This window comes from Anser anser, assembly GCF_964211835.1.
Source record: "Anser anser genome assembly, chromosome: 5".
In the NCBI taxonomy this organism is placed as follows: domain Eukaryota; kingdom Metazoa; phylum Chordata; class Aves; order Anseriformes; family Anatidae; genus Anser; species Anser anser.
In genome coordinates this window covers 58,950,520-58,966,042 of record NC_139725.1, presented here as the reverse complement: position 1 = coordinate 58,966,042, position 15,523 = coordinate 58,950,520, and the positions used below count along the sequence as shown (strand labels likewise).

The following is a 15,523-nucleotide window of genomic DNA, read 5'->3' as shown; positions in this document are numbered from 1 at the left end:
AAAAATATGATATTCTAACAGTACCTGTGGTATACTTTTGGTAGCAGAGAATTGTTTAGGAAGACCCACCTCCTCATCTGCTTGTCTTTTTGATGACATGAAAGAGGATAACAACCTCCTTCTGGGGGAGGAGGTAAGCTGAGCTGGACTAGACCTTCTCTTGTTCTGGGACCTGATTGTGGTCCCTTCGAGACTAGCATGTTCAAAAAGCAAAGGGGAAAAAAGCACCCATGAGGAGACTGCTATTTCCATTTCTGTTTTCAACTGCTATGGACTCTCAGTTGTAGGTCTGCCCGACATTGGTAGACAAGCTTGTATGTGCCAACCTTCCATTCTGGCTTTGTGCAAGCACAGATCAGGTCTGGGCTGGGCACCACATCTTGAGGCCAAGAGCTTATGACTTGGTAGATGGGCAAATTCCTTTCATGAGTGGATGAGTTGACCCACAGGTAACCTAAGCTTGGCTCAGTGTCCATGGCTTGAAGTCTGAGCCCAGGAAGTCAGGCAGGTGGGAAATGAGACTATGGGCTTCTCTCAGTCTGGTGCTTCCACCAGCAGTAGAGCAATTGCTGATTTTACTAGATGTTCTTATCCATCTCTCTGGTCACAGTAGCTTTGGAGAAAGATCAGTGCTGGCCACCTAAACTAAAAGGTTTTTGTTTTCTTTGCTAAAAAGAACATAGAAAAAAAAAAAGGACAGAAAATACATCAAAAGTGGAAAAGAATATGCACAAATAAGGAATAAGAAGGGGGAGTATTGATCTTTAGCCAATGTTTGTGATTAAAGTCAAAGCTGAGAGCTAGCTAATGTCAAAGGCCCTTCCCTAGCCAGTTTCCTTTCAAGTTCAGGAGAAAGGGTCAGCCTTCTTATGGTGGACCAGAGACTAAGGGAGGCGATGAATATCACAAGCTGTGTGGTGGAGTTCATGCTTTTCAAGTCACCTGTCCTCCTGGGACTAGCATCAGCTAATGTAGTCTGTGAAGTGGTGACAGACCCATCCTGTGGCTGTTTTGCTCGCCAACTTTCAGCGCGCCCATCTGGGACTCGTCCCTTTGGTCCCTGCCCTTCCTGTTTACCGGGCGCAGTCTAAACTCCTCTTTCTTCCAGCAGAGTCCCTGACCTTCCTCTTTAGTTGAATTAAACTAGTCAATACATTTCATTGACTCTTCTGTGCAAAACCATGCACAAGGCTGATTTGCATTTCTTACATTGAACAATGGGTGGTGCATGGCCAGTCTTGATGCTGTCCTTACTGTGCAAAGAGCTTTGATTATTTACCTGGAGAAGAGCTAGCCCAAAACATTATAGTCTTCCAGGAAATTTAGACTCAGAGCCAAACTTTTTAATGCAATCTCTCTTCATTTTTTTTTTTTTTTTTTGCTTTCCTCTGCTGCCTAATTGGAATTGCCTGTCAGTGTGCATTCCTAATAGACTTTTCTGAACACAGCTCCTGAACCCTACATGGTAATGTAAAACCATTGCTCTGTGCTGTCTGTAACAGATGGGAAATGTAATCTTCTGGGTCCTGTGACAGGGTTTGCTCATTATTATATGAACAATGAGAGAAGAAATGTAAAAGGTGCAATATACATTTATTTCCTGACACTTTGTTTAAAAGACAATGGGCCTGATTCTTATTCACTTTAAGAGTTGCTGGGGGCATTTTGGTGTAAGAGACCTCCAATAAAAGGAGAATAGTCTAATATCTTTCTTTTAATACTCTCTAAATTTTTCTCACCTTAGGCCTTTTAATTTAGCTTGTCGTTCAGGCAGCAATGAGTACTGGCATGCATTTATCAGAGAGTGGGTGACAAGGTGATTCCCACAATTAAGTCAATCTCAGAACATTTGTTTTCGGAATCTCTTTAGCTTGAAGTTTTTGCTTCTGTCTCTGACCTAAAGAAGAGCCTCCTTTGCTCTTTCTGTGGAGCCTTTTCCAGATGCATCTGTGTGTGTATCTTCCTCCCTTCCTCCATCTCTTCCTCCATCTCTTCCTCCAAACCTGCCTCTCGTTCTCAGACCTCTGAGGCTTCACCAAGAAAAGCTCTATTTGGGATACTTTTAGTGGTGGGAATGCTTCCATCTCCATCTTTTAGCTAAGAGTCTGGAGTCTGGTGGGATGCAAATGATCTTCTGGTGAAAGCGGATGGTATAGCTCTTCTTAGAGACAGTTTGTGTGTAGTTATCTGCTCTATGATAAAAGCACTGGTGATTCAGACCAGCAAGACTTACTAAATAGCAAGCAATGAAACCTTAACTAAAGCTAAACAGGCAAGATAGCTAAAATCACTGGTAATGCATGTTTTTGTACTCTGCAGATATTAAAGTAGCTTGAATGACATCCTTCAGAGCACTGAAACAACCTGAGTAATGCATTTTCCTGCTGCAAAATGCTTTCCCTCTCCTTCACTGCGCCCTTCTCTGCCTCTGACCCTTCAGCTGGCAGCAAGCCAGGTATGAATTCCCTGGTATCAGATCTGCTGCTCTCCTTTTACCTTCACAGCCCCTGGCATGCAGATGACTGTGCTACCTGACCCTGTTTGAAGTTCAAGTGTGATGGACTCCATTTCCCTATCAGGCCTGCCAGTCTAGCTGGTTTCAGCATTTCAGCAATCTCCTGTGTAGGTTGCTGCATTACCTGCAAGGAGTGGAGTTTCATGCTGGAGCTATTATGCCCTACTTATTTTTAATCCCTCTTCACCATCAGCACCTTTGCCAAGAAATGAAGTCGAGCTTTGCAAGCACCACTTTGATCTTGCTTGCACCTTAGGTAACATCTGTATTGCCATTTGCATATTGATTCCTGGTGGAGGGGTTCACAAGCCAGATTTCATTTAAAAAGCAAGAGCTGTTTTCCAATAATAATTCCCTTGTCTGCATATACACACACAGACACACACATGCAGATGCTCTTGGGTTTTGGACACACTTATACCTGTTACCGCCTGTCCAGCAGTATGTCCTTGTTTTAAGGGAAAATGAATGACACTGGATTCTCATCAGGAGAAGGGAATTCACCCTGATTTCTCTGAAGACCTTTTTAAAACAAACATGGCTAACTTGAAATCCCAAGCATTTCAGTTATCAGAAGTGTCTTAGTCTCACCCACAGCCCACAAAATGAAGTTGCTGTGTTGGTATTAGCCTCTCCCTTTGCACCTCTCTGTCCTGCACAGTACAAAGACATAACCATTGTTCCTTTAGTTCCTGTTTTTAGAGGGAGGTAACATACATGGTGAAAACTGCTCTTTCAAGGTGGTGTTGTCTGGAGCCAGATGTGCATTGCAGTGCCACCACAGCTGTGCTGTGACATGTCACATCAAGTGCTGGTAATTGAAGAGTAGACTGTCAGGTCTCCTTGGTACACTGAGCTGCGTAGTAAGTTTTCCCTAAGAAGGTTTTGTGGCTACCAGCCCCTCAACGCAGAAATCAGCAGATCATTTTTTAAGCCTTTCCTTCCCCCATTTCCTCATGTTGCTCTTTCTGGTTACTAATATAGGAACACTGGGGAGGAGGGGAGGGAGAATGGTGTAAAAATCTGAGCTGTTTGTATTTCATAGATCTAATTACTGTATCTTGACATGGAAATGTATACAGGCACGTGAACCCATATTGGAATTAAGCAAATACCGCACCAATATATTTGTGTATGTCTTTCCAAATGAGCTAAAACAACTGAAGTTTCAATGATTGATTTTCTAGTGTATGCAATTGCATCCTGTCTTATTGGCTTATTTGTGAACAGCTGAGCAAGAGAGGTTTTATCCCTCCATAATTTTTGCAGAAAGCAGGATTTGTAGCAAATATGCAGTAAATAATTATACATGAGAATGTTTGTACTACAAATGATGCTGTGGCCTTTTTTGAAATTTCCTTGTAATGCAGAGAGTATAGAAAGAAACAGTGAGAGTAAGGAGCTGGCCATTGTATTTGACCATTGTTTGACAATGTATTATTTCTTCTTCTCCGATGGAAAAAGAATATTGTTATCCATTCAAGAGTCTTAAATATTTACCAAAACTCTTTTATCAGTTCTTATCCCCTTTGGGTGGAGGGTGTAAAGCAAGTCAATGTTTTTTCATATAACATGAAATGAAGCTGTGGAGTTCCTTGCTGCAGGGTGATGTAGAAGCTGAAAGTTTGTATGAACTTAAGGGGAGACCAGATGAGTTCTTGGAAAACGTTTCCATGTGGAGTCATTAACCACCAGTGAGGCACCTCTGTTTCTCAAAATCTGAGGCTCATGCTGACACCAGTCACTGGACAAAGAAATATTAAAAATGTTGTGCAGCTCCTTCTGTGGATGCATTTAGGTTCTTTCTTGAATCAAGGCAAGCATGAAGAGACTATTTGTGAGCAAGTTATAAAATACAGCTTGCATTTCTAAATGGATCCACTGCATGCTTAAAGAAAATAGAATAAAAGTGATGAAAATCACTGCCTTGGCTTGTAATTTGTGATCAGACAAAAGGGTTAAGATTTTGGAATGATGACTTGTACATCCAGCTGCAGTGCATACGCAGACACACATAAAACATGTCAATGAATATTTTATTCATATTAAGATATCAACAACCTCCATGTGTTGCACAGATAACAGGAGGGACCAACATGCTGAACAGAGATGCCTTGTTGTCGCTCTGTAGGTTTAATTCTACCTTATTTAAATCAGTAAGAATCTTGCTACTGACTTTGGTGGATCACAGATTTTCATCTCGAAGTATCCATCTGTGCAGGAATTTAAGCACCTATCTCTACACGGACAAGAATGGAAGCAAAATGTTTCCGTCTGTGATGTACAGAGGTGATGCATTTCTAATATCTCATCAACTTAAATTTCCTCTCACGTATTCTAACAGCAGGAAAAAAAAGAACAATGGAGCAAAAGTAGTATGTTGAATTAATAATACAATTTAAACACTTAAAGGAATTTAAAAACTATCTTTCCATAGAAATCACTTCAGAAATACATCAGAGGCACAAATTAGGCCCTCTGAGGTATAAGTAAATGCAAGGATGTAACACATGGTAATCGAATCATGTCATTTCATAGACATGGAGGTGATCAAAGCATTAATAAAAATTCCAAGGTCACCTTGAATTAAGGATTCAGGTTAGAGTGTTAAATGTTTCTTTCAAACACTTATCTTCGGCTTGTGAGACTTGCAATGACTTGGGAGAATTTTATCCATGTGCACAAGCCACCTCAGTTCAGAGAAGCATAAGGCTGTACGTGCCTGTACTTCCCACTTGCTGGAGCTGATGAAGCCTATGCAGGGCTCTGAGCAGCCTCAGCTGAAAGGATAATAAGGAAAATTGAATGGATGGGTCGGGTTGATCCTGGGGGATTCTTGGCCTGACTCTTTTCCTACCTCAGACACTCAGATATAGACTATTGCAAATAGAGACAGCTAAAACCCCAGTGTTTCCAGGTGGTGGAAAACTTTTTTTTTTTTTTCTTTTTCCAGACGAAAGCAAGCCTTCCTCAATACTTCACATGAAACAGCAATCCTAAGAAAAGTCTGTTTCAGACACATCAATGCGCAGGGTTTCTGAAATGAAATATGTTCCCCAGATGCTGCAGCTTCTCAGAGAAATAGATGATCTTGTCAGTCCTGCTGCTGGTAGCAGCTGCTTGTGTCTCAGGACTTGTGGCTGGGCTAGAGCCAGCGCTGCTCCTGCTTTTGCTGTCCCAACTCTACAACAGAGATGGGTCCGCTTGGGCCCCAAGTCCCACCCCATGTCCACAACATGGAGGTCAAGGCTCTTTTGTCCTTCAGTGATGTGCTTGATGGCATGCCCAGGAGACTCAAGAAATCCCACCTCCTTAAGCCCGGCACAACCAAACTTAGGAGTCATTTCCAAATCTCGTGTGGATTTCCCCAGCTCTGGGGCCATGGGGTTTCCACAGCATCGAGTTTCTTGGTTTCTGTGATGGATTATTTATGTAAACTTTTTTTTGACAAAATGTGTAGGGCTCCATCAGATAGCAGCACGGCCTCTTGGCTATGATGTGGATCCTGATTTACCTGAGGAAGAGTGAGAGACAAATGAGGACTTGTGATGACTGAATGCTTGTCTAGAAGTTATCAGAAAATGCTTTGTTTTCTTGTGGCAAAATCAGAGGAAACTAGTATATACCTTTAATTTTCATAGGTGTAACTTAATGGAGAATTTTTCTTAGGAGAGCATCAGGACTTTTTTTTTTTTTTGAAGCTTTGTTTGTTTTGAACCATCCCCCCTGAAAATGTTGAATCAAAATCTGCTTTGGGAAAACTGGTTTAAAATTAGAAGACTTTCTGAAATAATCTATTTTCTTTGAAGAGATTTTAAGCTAAGTAGAAAATCTGATTTTCTGTTGAGAGAAAAAAAAAAAAAAGCCAATTTTTCTGGATTTTGGGGAAGCCCTTCAGTTTCCCTGGGGGAGAATAGTACTAAGTAATCTTAATGGTTATCTGAAAAACAAAGTGAGAATTACCCCCCAAAGCAGGAGGTCACCTGGCCAAGAAACCAAGGGCAGGAGCGGAGACTGGAGCAGGGGACTCTGCTGATTCCTGCCTGGGAAGGTGGTGTCTCCAAGAGTGTTTTTGTAGCTTGCTGTTATGCTCTATGTGGCAAAACTCCACGCTGATGAATTGCAACTTAAATATGCCCCCAGTGGATGATTAGTAAGTGTGGAAACATTATTTATGTTTTCCAAATAATTTCAAACAAAACAACCCCTGGCTAGTGAAAAAGAAAAATTCATCACCAAATCCCTTCAGTCCTGTTAAGTGTTCCTGCTCAAGGAATATCATGATCTGTACAAGGATGTGGTCCTTGCAAGAAACAGAATAAAGTGCCTGCATGCTGCTAGTGACCTCAGTGGGAATTCTTGGTTGCTGGAGAAATATTGGTCTGTGCCTATGGGGGAGGCTGTTATGTGCCCAGCCTGCACTTTCAACACTGCACTAACAGTTGTTTGTAAACACTTCTAGCCTTGGTGGCATAGAGGATGCAGAACCATGTCAGATATTAATTGCACTGTGAATAAATATAGGGATAGAAAGTCTATTTTTATCAGTAGCTAGGTAGTGGATATTTACTTTTCTCAGTACCGCTTTTCACCTTGATTTCGTTGCATCAGTAAGGGCATTCATTAAGAGATTTTGCAGATTCCTTGCAATCTCAGTTATCTTCTAAAATGTAGCTACTAATGTAGCTTATAAAGTCAGTATATAAAGTAGATTGTTCTCCACAAAAGAATATTTTGGGCACCCCTACAGGAAAGTCCTAAGACTTTCCAGAATTGTTCTTTGCCCTTACTTGGATTATGCGTGTGGATGAAATGAAATGTGATTATATACTGTTGCATATACGGAATGCATATTCACACCTTCTTTATGCCGTAGATTTTTATAGCTATTAAATTTCCTTTTCATTATATTTGATTTGCTAAGATGAAAGCTTGTTTTATCAAAACTAATTACATGGTATGTATTTAATGTTCTGTCCCTAAGGTTTTCGTAGTAATAAAATTGATTGTTACTGATTAAAATGGTTCTATTACATCAGCTTAATGTCACTCGAGGTGAATGTGGTATTAGAAAAATGGCCATTAAAATGTTGAGTAGGAAACACAGAGGCAAAGATTAAATAAAGGGGAAAGATTTTTGAATGGACTTTTTTTTTTCCACAAAAAGTTGATTATGATCAAGATTTTTAAAACATTGACTTGACAGAGATATGTCTAAGACGCTTACAAAATCATATTGTTGTTACTGCTTTTATGCAACTCATTGGATTGCCATTCTCCAGCTCCTAGGTAAATGTTCAGTATGTGACCTTAGAAAACAGACTTTGTCTTAATTTCTTGTGTCATTGTGGTATACGGAAAAACACAGGCAAACAAGAACTGTCACATAAAGGTAAAACTCTCTGTAAGGTGGTAAAAATGCAGCTGATATTTGAAAAAAAAAAAACAAACCTGCCTAATGATGGAGATTCTTTATTTTTCTGTCAAAGTAAGCATAGCAGGTAATTAAGGTTTATTACGAGGGGTGGAAGGGTAAGGGTACGGCCATGGGGCTGTGATGCAATTGTTGGAAACCTCTGGTGATGACAGTGGGAAACGTCCTCAGCATCCCTGGCTGGGACACGGGGCAACAGGTTGATGCAGGGAGAGCATCATGTTTGAATCTGGAGAGAGACCACTGAGAAAGAGGAAGAAACAGAGAAATTAAGAAAGGAGGAGACAACAGAGAGGAGATATAAGATCCAGAAAAAGATGGGACTTTAATAATAGCATAATAAAAGCATAATCTGGACCTTTTTAAGGTGAGAAATCAAGCTGGAAATGTGATTTGTATGCAGTTGCTCAAAAGACATGGAAGAGGAACTAGAAGGGTGTTACTTCATACAATCTGCATGATTTTCAAGCTGCTCTTGTAGGTTAGTATCTCACTTCAGAGCAGCTAACCAGAACTTCCCCATCCTCTCCTGTCAGTCTTTTTCCTTTGGGATTTTCAATAAAGTGAGAGCTATCCGGCCATCATCCATGCCTCCTCTTGCCCTGGTTTCTGACAGAGTTATCAATAATTTCACAGTCTTTTTTCCTGAGCTACCTGCTGACTGTTAGTACTTGATGTGCTTTGCAGCTGACTGGCTTTTGAAAGAAGACCAAAGAGTCCCATCTCATTTCAGTATAAAATAAACACCTTCAGAAGAGATGAATTTGATTGTATGGCTAAAGCTGAACTTTGCAGAAGTGGCAGCAATGTTTCCTTTATCTTGAGGCTTAGAAACACAGCGGAGTTGGAGTTTGTTCTGCAAACCACGACTGGGAAGTGGCACGATGCAACACCAGAGGGAAAGGCTGGGGAGGCTGTGGGAGGAAGATGGGAGAAGGAAAAGTCCTGAAAACTGGAGGCTTGTAGAGGAAATCCATAAATATATAGTAACTATGAAACAATAAAAACCAAAGTGGGCAGTGCGTCTTTGAGATTTCGGTGACATTTTGCTAGTAATAGTGAATTCAGCTATCTATAAAAACACTTTTGTTAGAGTGTTTCCTGAGTAATTCATGACATAAAAAGGCATTTTCTTGGGCTTAGTAACTGTATAGGAGATGGCGACCAAATGTGGGGAAGCAAGAATCTTAACCCCCATACTGTGAAATGAAACTGCTGTACAATACACACAAGGAAAGAATAAACTTCTTCCAAGGGAATATGACTTTTTTCCTATAGATGACTACTTTTCAAAGCTTTTATACGGTGTGTGCACTTTGATTTCCTTCCCCAGTCAGTCTGAATCCGTCCTTGACATTCCATTAAATTGACAATATTGTTTAATTACCAGAAAGGAGAGCTTTGTCTCCATGGAGAGAATGATTCTTGTTGTTTGCCAAGAAAGCACGGCTGGGTATTAGGCCCTTGAGGGTAGGAAGATAGAAGAGGAAACAAGGAAACAGGAGAATGTGAGGCATCCTAGCTTGTAAAGTGTGTGTGCAAGGAGAAATTATTGCATCTTTCCTGTAGCCGAGTTATAACCAGTCCCAGTAAAACAGGTATTTTTATTCTAGAGCTTACACGTGACTTTCTTTTCTGTTCTTAGATCACTGAAGAATATAAAAAGGCTGCAAAATAGTGATGGAATAGGATTTTTGATATTCTCTGCAACAAACCTATCTTTCTTCTGAAGAGTGTCTGGGTCATAGAGGAACTTTGTTCTTCAAAGTAGTCCTTAAAGGGCTGGGAACCTGCCGTGTTTGTCCACTACTTAAGGACAGTGCTTCAGTACTGCTATGTGTGTGCTTTTAACTGAGTCTCATACCAGAACTGGATGTTTTTTCATTTAAACAATTTATTTACTGAAAAGGAAATTTTGAGGAAACTGGCTTGGCTTGTCCATCAGCACTGGATTTGGTCTCTTACACTTTCAGATCAAAAAGAAATGAGAAGAGAACTCCTCTTAATTAAATGTTAAGACTTGATTTTTTAAGTTAAATCTTTAAACATTCTGATTTGCAGTGATGTCTTGTGGTAAATGGTAGCAAAATTTAAATTTAAAATGACTCTGGAAAGAAATACTTCATTTCAGGCTGTAAGAATTGTGTTGAACATAGTGATATTTTATATAACTCATTTCACTGAGACATTCAAACACTTACATTTAAAGTCAGCCTGAAACCACTGCAGTTTGACCAGGAAATGCATTGTCAGTTGTTTACATAATTCCACCCAAAATGCAGCTTTGGTACTAAGCAGCGGGACCTGATGTTTCACAAGTGCGTAAATATCAAGGTCTTAACATTTTAAGAGAACCCTGGACCAGACAAACTTCCACTCTTTCTCTGATTCATATGATTAAAGGTTTCAGGAGGGAAATGTGACATATAGGTATTTTGAGAATATTAATGACCTCTTTAGGCATCTAACAAAGGTACCTCATTTAGGAGCCTAGGCAGGTTATATACTCCATGGAGAGAGGTAAACTCCTAGTTTAGGTCTTAAATAATCTCTGACATCTCCATTGACTACGAAGTAGCCTAAGCAAGGCACTCTGACTGGACACCCAGAAGTAGGAGGTATGGATGCTTTCCGTGGATTCCTCAAAGGACCATATTTGGGAGTTTGAGATGATATTTTCAGTGTTTAACAGGCGCAGGGTGGCAGCTCAGCTAGAATCCAGGAGGTACCAGCACTTTTATTCTCCAGCAACATCTGGCAGTGCAACCTGTGGGAGGACCACGGTGTCTTGTTGCATGCTTCACAGTTTACTGAACTTAAACATCTTAGAGTACTCAGACCTAGGATACACGTGTAATATCCAGTGAAACGATAGTTACCCTTCTGTTTACAGAGTTAGGGAAAACAGACAGGAAGAGAGAGCTAGGAAGTGGGAAGGCTGACTGCTAGCAGTAATTGCCAGCTGTGCATGTGCAGGAAAGGGCAAGAACCTTGCTCCTTTATGAAAACCTGCATTTAGAGCTGTTAAATAAGCGGGAGAGGCAGGAAGTGGAAGGAATAGCTCCAGCAATTCTTAGCTGGATGTTTATAGCAAAGAAAGGGTAATTGTAACCACAGATTGAACTGCAGGAAAGTGAAGCTAATTATATTTGGCTACTAGTCTATCTCTTGCATTTATGAGATACCCATTACAGTAGGTAACTGGGGCCTTGAGAACAGAGTATATCTGCTTTTCTTTTCTTTATATAGAATTTCTGCTAATGAAGATGCTACAGAAGAGTCTGCCTAAAAGTGAAATGTTAGCTCCTCAGCTGATGTAAATCACTGTAATCCCATTGAAGTCAATGCTGAAGATTTAACATCATGCTAATTGAAGTCAATGGAGCTAGGCTGATATATACCAGCTGAGGTAAATTCCCCAGTGCATTCTTCCTAGCTCTCACGAGTGTTTGGAGCCTGAGCTCTGGTTTGAGTCACTGAGAGAACCCAGCTGTGCAGTTCAAACCAGGCTCCCTATTTAGAGCTGACCTTTCCTAAATTTCAATTATGGTGTTTAGATGGGTGATTTCAAGCCAGGTTCATCCCTACTCTTAATTTGCAGGTTCCCCCTCCCTCTTCCTGGTTCTCGTGGTAGCATTCCCTTGTGTTTGCTGATTTTTGATTTTTGTTCCTGTGTAATCTAATTAGGTCTGATATATTTAGCTGTCACAGAGCGTAACAATCTGTAGCTAGGCTTCTGTTATTATTGATGGTAATATTGTATGGAAGGATCCCCAGATGGTGTTAAACATAGTCTTAGGAGTTCCTTTTCTGGTTTGTAAGCAAATGTTCAGTCTATGGAAGACCTGCTGTTTGATTTGGTCTCTCTTTTCATTATGTAGTGATCTTTGAGCTGATTTGTAGTAAATTGTGAATGCTCTCTTCATGTTCTTGATGGCTGATGAAAATTTATACAACATAGCCTCTTTTGGGATGACAGAATTTGAATTTAGGGTGGTATTTTGGGAGGAGAAACATCGAAGATTCTTGTGATGGTCTTGCTTCTGAGTGTGTGTCATAGTCTGAATAATTCAAAGTATTTAGCCTTCTGATCTTTCTACCAATGAGAAGTCAATGTCAGAGACCCGTACCTTCCTGTGTACTGGGCAATATTCTGTTACCAGCAGGTGAAGCAAAAGCCATTTCACATGCATTTTCTTCAACAGAGCCATAAGAGTGTGGAGTTATACAGCTGAATAGTTTTAAAACAACAACAAATCCAGTTCCTACTGATACAGAGGTATAATCTGAGCATCAGATGGCTTTTTTGCAGATGGTGTGAATGATGTCAGGGATGGCAGGGCCTCTTTTTGCCAGCTCTTTTTGCTAGCTGACTGTAGATTGGTCCTGCCTATTATTCTCATGAGTTCTGGCAAAATGGGTAAGACGCAGATGGCTCCAGCAGGATAAGACACAAGCCTACTGAAAAGGAGACTCATATAAGGTAAAATGAGGAATTGAATGTGTACTCTCAGGTTGTAGAGAATCTGAAACGAAGATGCCATGGTGAATATTTTCCATAGTGAATATTTTAATCAGTAGCTTTTACTTGAAAAACATGAGAATTGCAATGATTATATCCTTATTTGACCCTCTTTTAAGAAGCTAACACCAAGAAAAAGACTTCAATGGAAGTTTTGACTTGAATAAGGAGGTGCCAAATGACTTCTGGGCTAAGTGGAAAGGACATCCAAATCACAGCTTTAGAAACACACAGGATTTAGCCATTTTAGTCTCAATTTAGATACCTGAGGCCTGTCTTACTTTTAGCTTTTAGTCTTTGCATGGTGTAGAAATAGCTGAACTTCCTGTACAGTGGTGCGTGCATTATGAACAGTCTTGAGGATTGCACAGGATTAGTTTAGGTTTCAGCCTTTTTGTGTAATAAGGGAGAATATTGCCTTGGACTTTAGAATCACATAGACAAGTGTTCTGTGTCACCATTGCCTGTATTTTTAGTCTTTCCTTCAGGAAATAAATACTCAGGACATCACAGCATCTGGTTCAGAGAGCCCCTGCTGTGGAGTGCCTTGCACTGCTAATTAGGCCCTACAACATTGCTTAGCGCTGTAGGGGCTGCCCATGTCCACTGGGAAGGGGCCGAGAGAGCTGGTGAGGAACGTAAGGCTTGTGAGAAGCTGTTTGCTGAGAATGGTAGTTCTGCAAGAAGCTTTGGGTTTAGCACACACTGTTTTCCAGATGGACAACACCACTATGAGCAGTTGCAGATGACATCTTCAAAGCAAATATGGAAATATGGGAGGTGGAGATGAGGAGAAGAAAGGAGAAAATTCTGTGAGCTGCTAAGACAATGAGAGAAGCCAGTCATTAAAGTCATTTGAAGGCCAAAAGAATGGCAAGAGTGCTCCTCCCTTAAAATGCAATGAACACTTTCTGTTTTGCTGCTTGGGGGAACTCCTGCTCTACTGCATCCTGACATTTCTCTTCTCCTCAGGGGAGTGTAGGCATCCTGCAGAGCCTTTCTGTTCTTACTGCTGCTTTTGGTGGTACCAGAGGTCCTGTCTCTGTGACTGCTAGGATCTGTGGTAAAGCTCCTGTGCCCTCCCATCAATGTGGGATTGAGCATTGGAAATGGTATTCCGCAACAGAAACCTGATTGGCATCTTCCTAACAAAACTCAGCTGGTTAGATTGAACACAAGTTATCTGAAAGCCAAAGGATTTACTTGGGTTAGTTTTCCTGATTTTAGATATTTTTTACATATTTTGTTTTACTTGGAAGAATTTTACTAGCAGCAAGACTGCCTCTGTTGTCTTGAGCTCCTAATCCCAAAGAGGACAGCCAGCCATGGGTGTGTAGAAGAGGACTGCACTGCATAAAACTCTCTTTGAGACTGCAGGGGAGACTATTTTCCCTTTGAGAAGTGCAGACAGTTTTGCCTCTAACATGTTAAAGTGCAGAAACAATAAGCAGATGGCTGTTCTGCAGAGTCCAGGGATTTAGAAGCTGTTGGGGTCTTTATGGCAAGACATTGCAGTGTGCAGACATCAGCCCTGTCCGTGAGTGAGCGAGGAGAGCCCCGCACAGCTCAGGGATGCTGTCGTGTCTGTGCAGGACCACCGACCTCTTCAGTGCCAATAGGTGTTGATAAATAACTGGCAGCCGGTGTTTTTATGAGCAAATCTGCAGGTAGCTCAGTGCCTTTGAAGTGGGTTGGTACCAGTTGGAGAAGAGTCTGGGCTTCTGTTGCTCGGGCTGGCAGATAACACCTTCCAAAAAGGGGGTCTGCCTGCGTTTTATATGCTCTTACCCTTGACTGAATAAAGCCCCTCTCAGGGGTTATACAGCCCTTAGAATCTAGAGGTAGAGAGATAGCCAGTCCCAAGGTGTACCCTTCAGGAGCAGGAGAGGCTGATGCTGCTGGAAAGAGACTTTGTCTCACTGGCACAGCTGGTGCCCGACAAAACCCTGTGCTATCAGAACTAGCATGTGAAAATCTGAAAGGTTTGCCTGTGTTGACCTATTTGGAGATGTTCTGGTAAGGGACATCATTAAGTCTCTCTTACTTTGTAACTGTGTATATTATGGACAAAAGAGGACTGCCTGCAAAGTCTGTTCTGTCTCATTTGCCATGGCTTTGTCCTCCTGCTGTGTTGTGACAGGCAGACTTGGAAATGGATTCTGGCTGTATTATGAAGAGTCTGAAGTTTTCCTTGAGAGGCTCGAGTATGGTTCCGTATTGAAGCAATTCAGAGCTTCCAGCTGGAAAAAATATGTCCAAGGTTGTGCTTTGCTACAACCCTTTCTCCCTGCATCTCTATTCTCACAGTCCACAAGTACAGAAATGTAAGCAATTTTTGTCTGTGGTCTAACTGGGGGAGTTGTCTCAAATGGCTAGCTTTGTTCCCTTCAGCAGAAACAAAATGGAACGTATGATTTGGAATTAAAATGTCTGTTGTTCTGCTGTAAAAATTTCCCCTCAACCGTAAATTTGCTCTGAGCTGTCTCTGATCCATTCTGTGCTAAGAATAGTAGCTAATTACAAAATACCTGAATGAATGGACGTCAAGTGGCCATTACCCACCAAACCTGAATACTTCTCTCCGTTTCTTCTTTAGTTGATTTGAAAATAAAGGGGATTATTTGCTGTTAGCCTGTCTGATTTCTACAGCAGCTATTAGCAAAAATGAAGGTTGAAAAGCCCAGCTCTCTGGCGTGGAACTGGCCTCATCCTGCCTCCTGTAGAAAAATACTGAGCCACTAAGATGAGCAGAGAAAGGCAAGGCAGTATTTAACCCATCCCAGGCTTGGTTTTCATGAGAGAGATTTTGTTGATGGGTCTCTACCGACTTGCATCACTAGAGAAATCCCACGCATTAGAGGCCATTCATGTTTGCTGAATCTTCTTGCTACTCTGCTCTTGTTCAGGCTCTGGCAGAGCCTGGCCAATACTAAGGCTGTCTGTGGCTCCATCAGTGGTGGACTGTGAGTAACATATCTTCAGCAGAGCCAAAAGGTGACTAGGAACAAGAGGTTTCTTTTGGTGGGGCTCTCCACCACCCAGGTGAGTACAG

General features: G+C 41.3%; 1 long non-coding RNA gene across 1 annotated transcript in view; it reads left to right on the top strand.

The window, feature by feature from the left end:
* Nucleotides 1–15,523, top strand: part of LOC310900519 — a 179,156-nt gene that overhangs the window by 66,700 nt on the left and 96,933 nt on the right. The gene's annotated exons all lie outside the window — the stretch shown is intronic.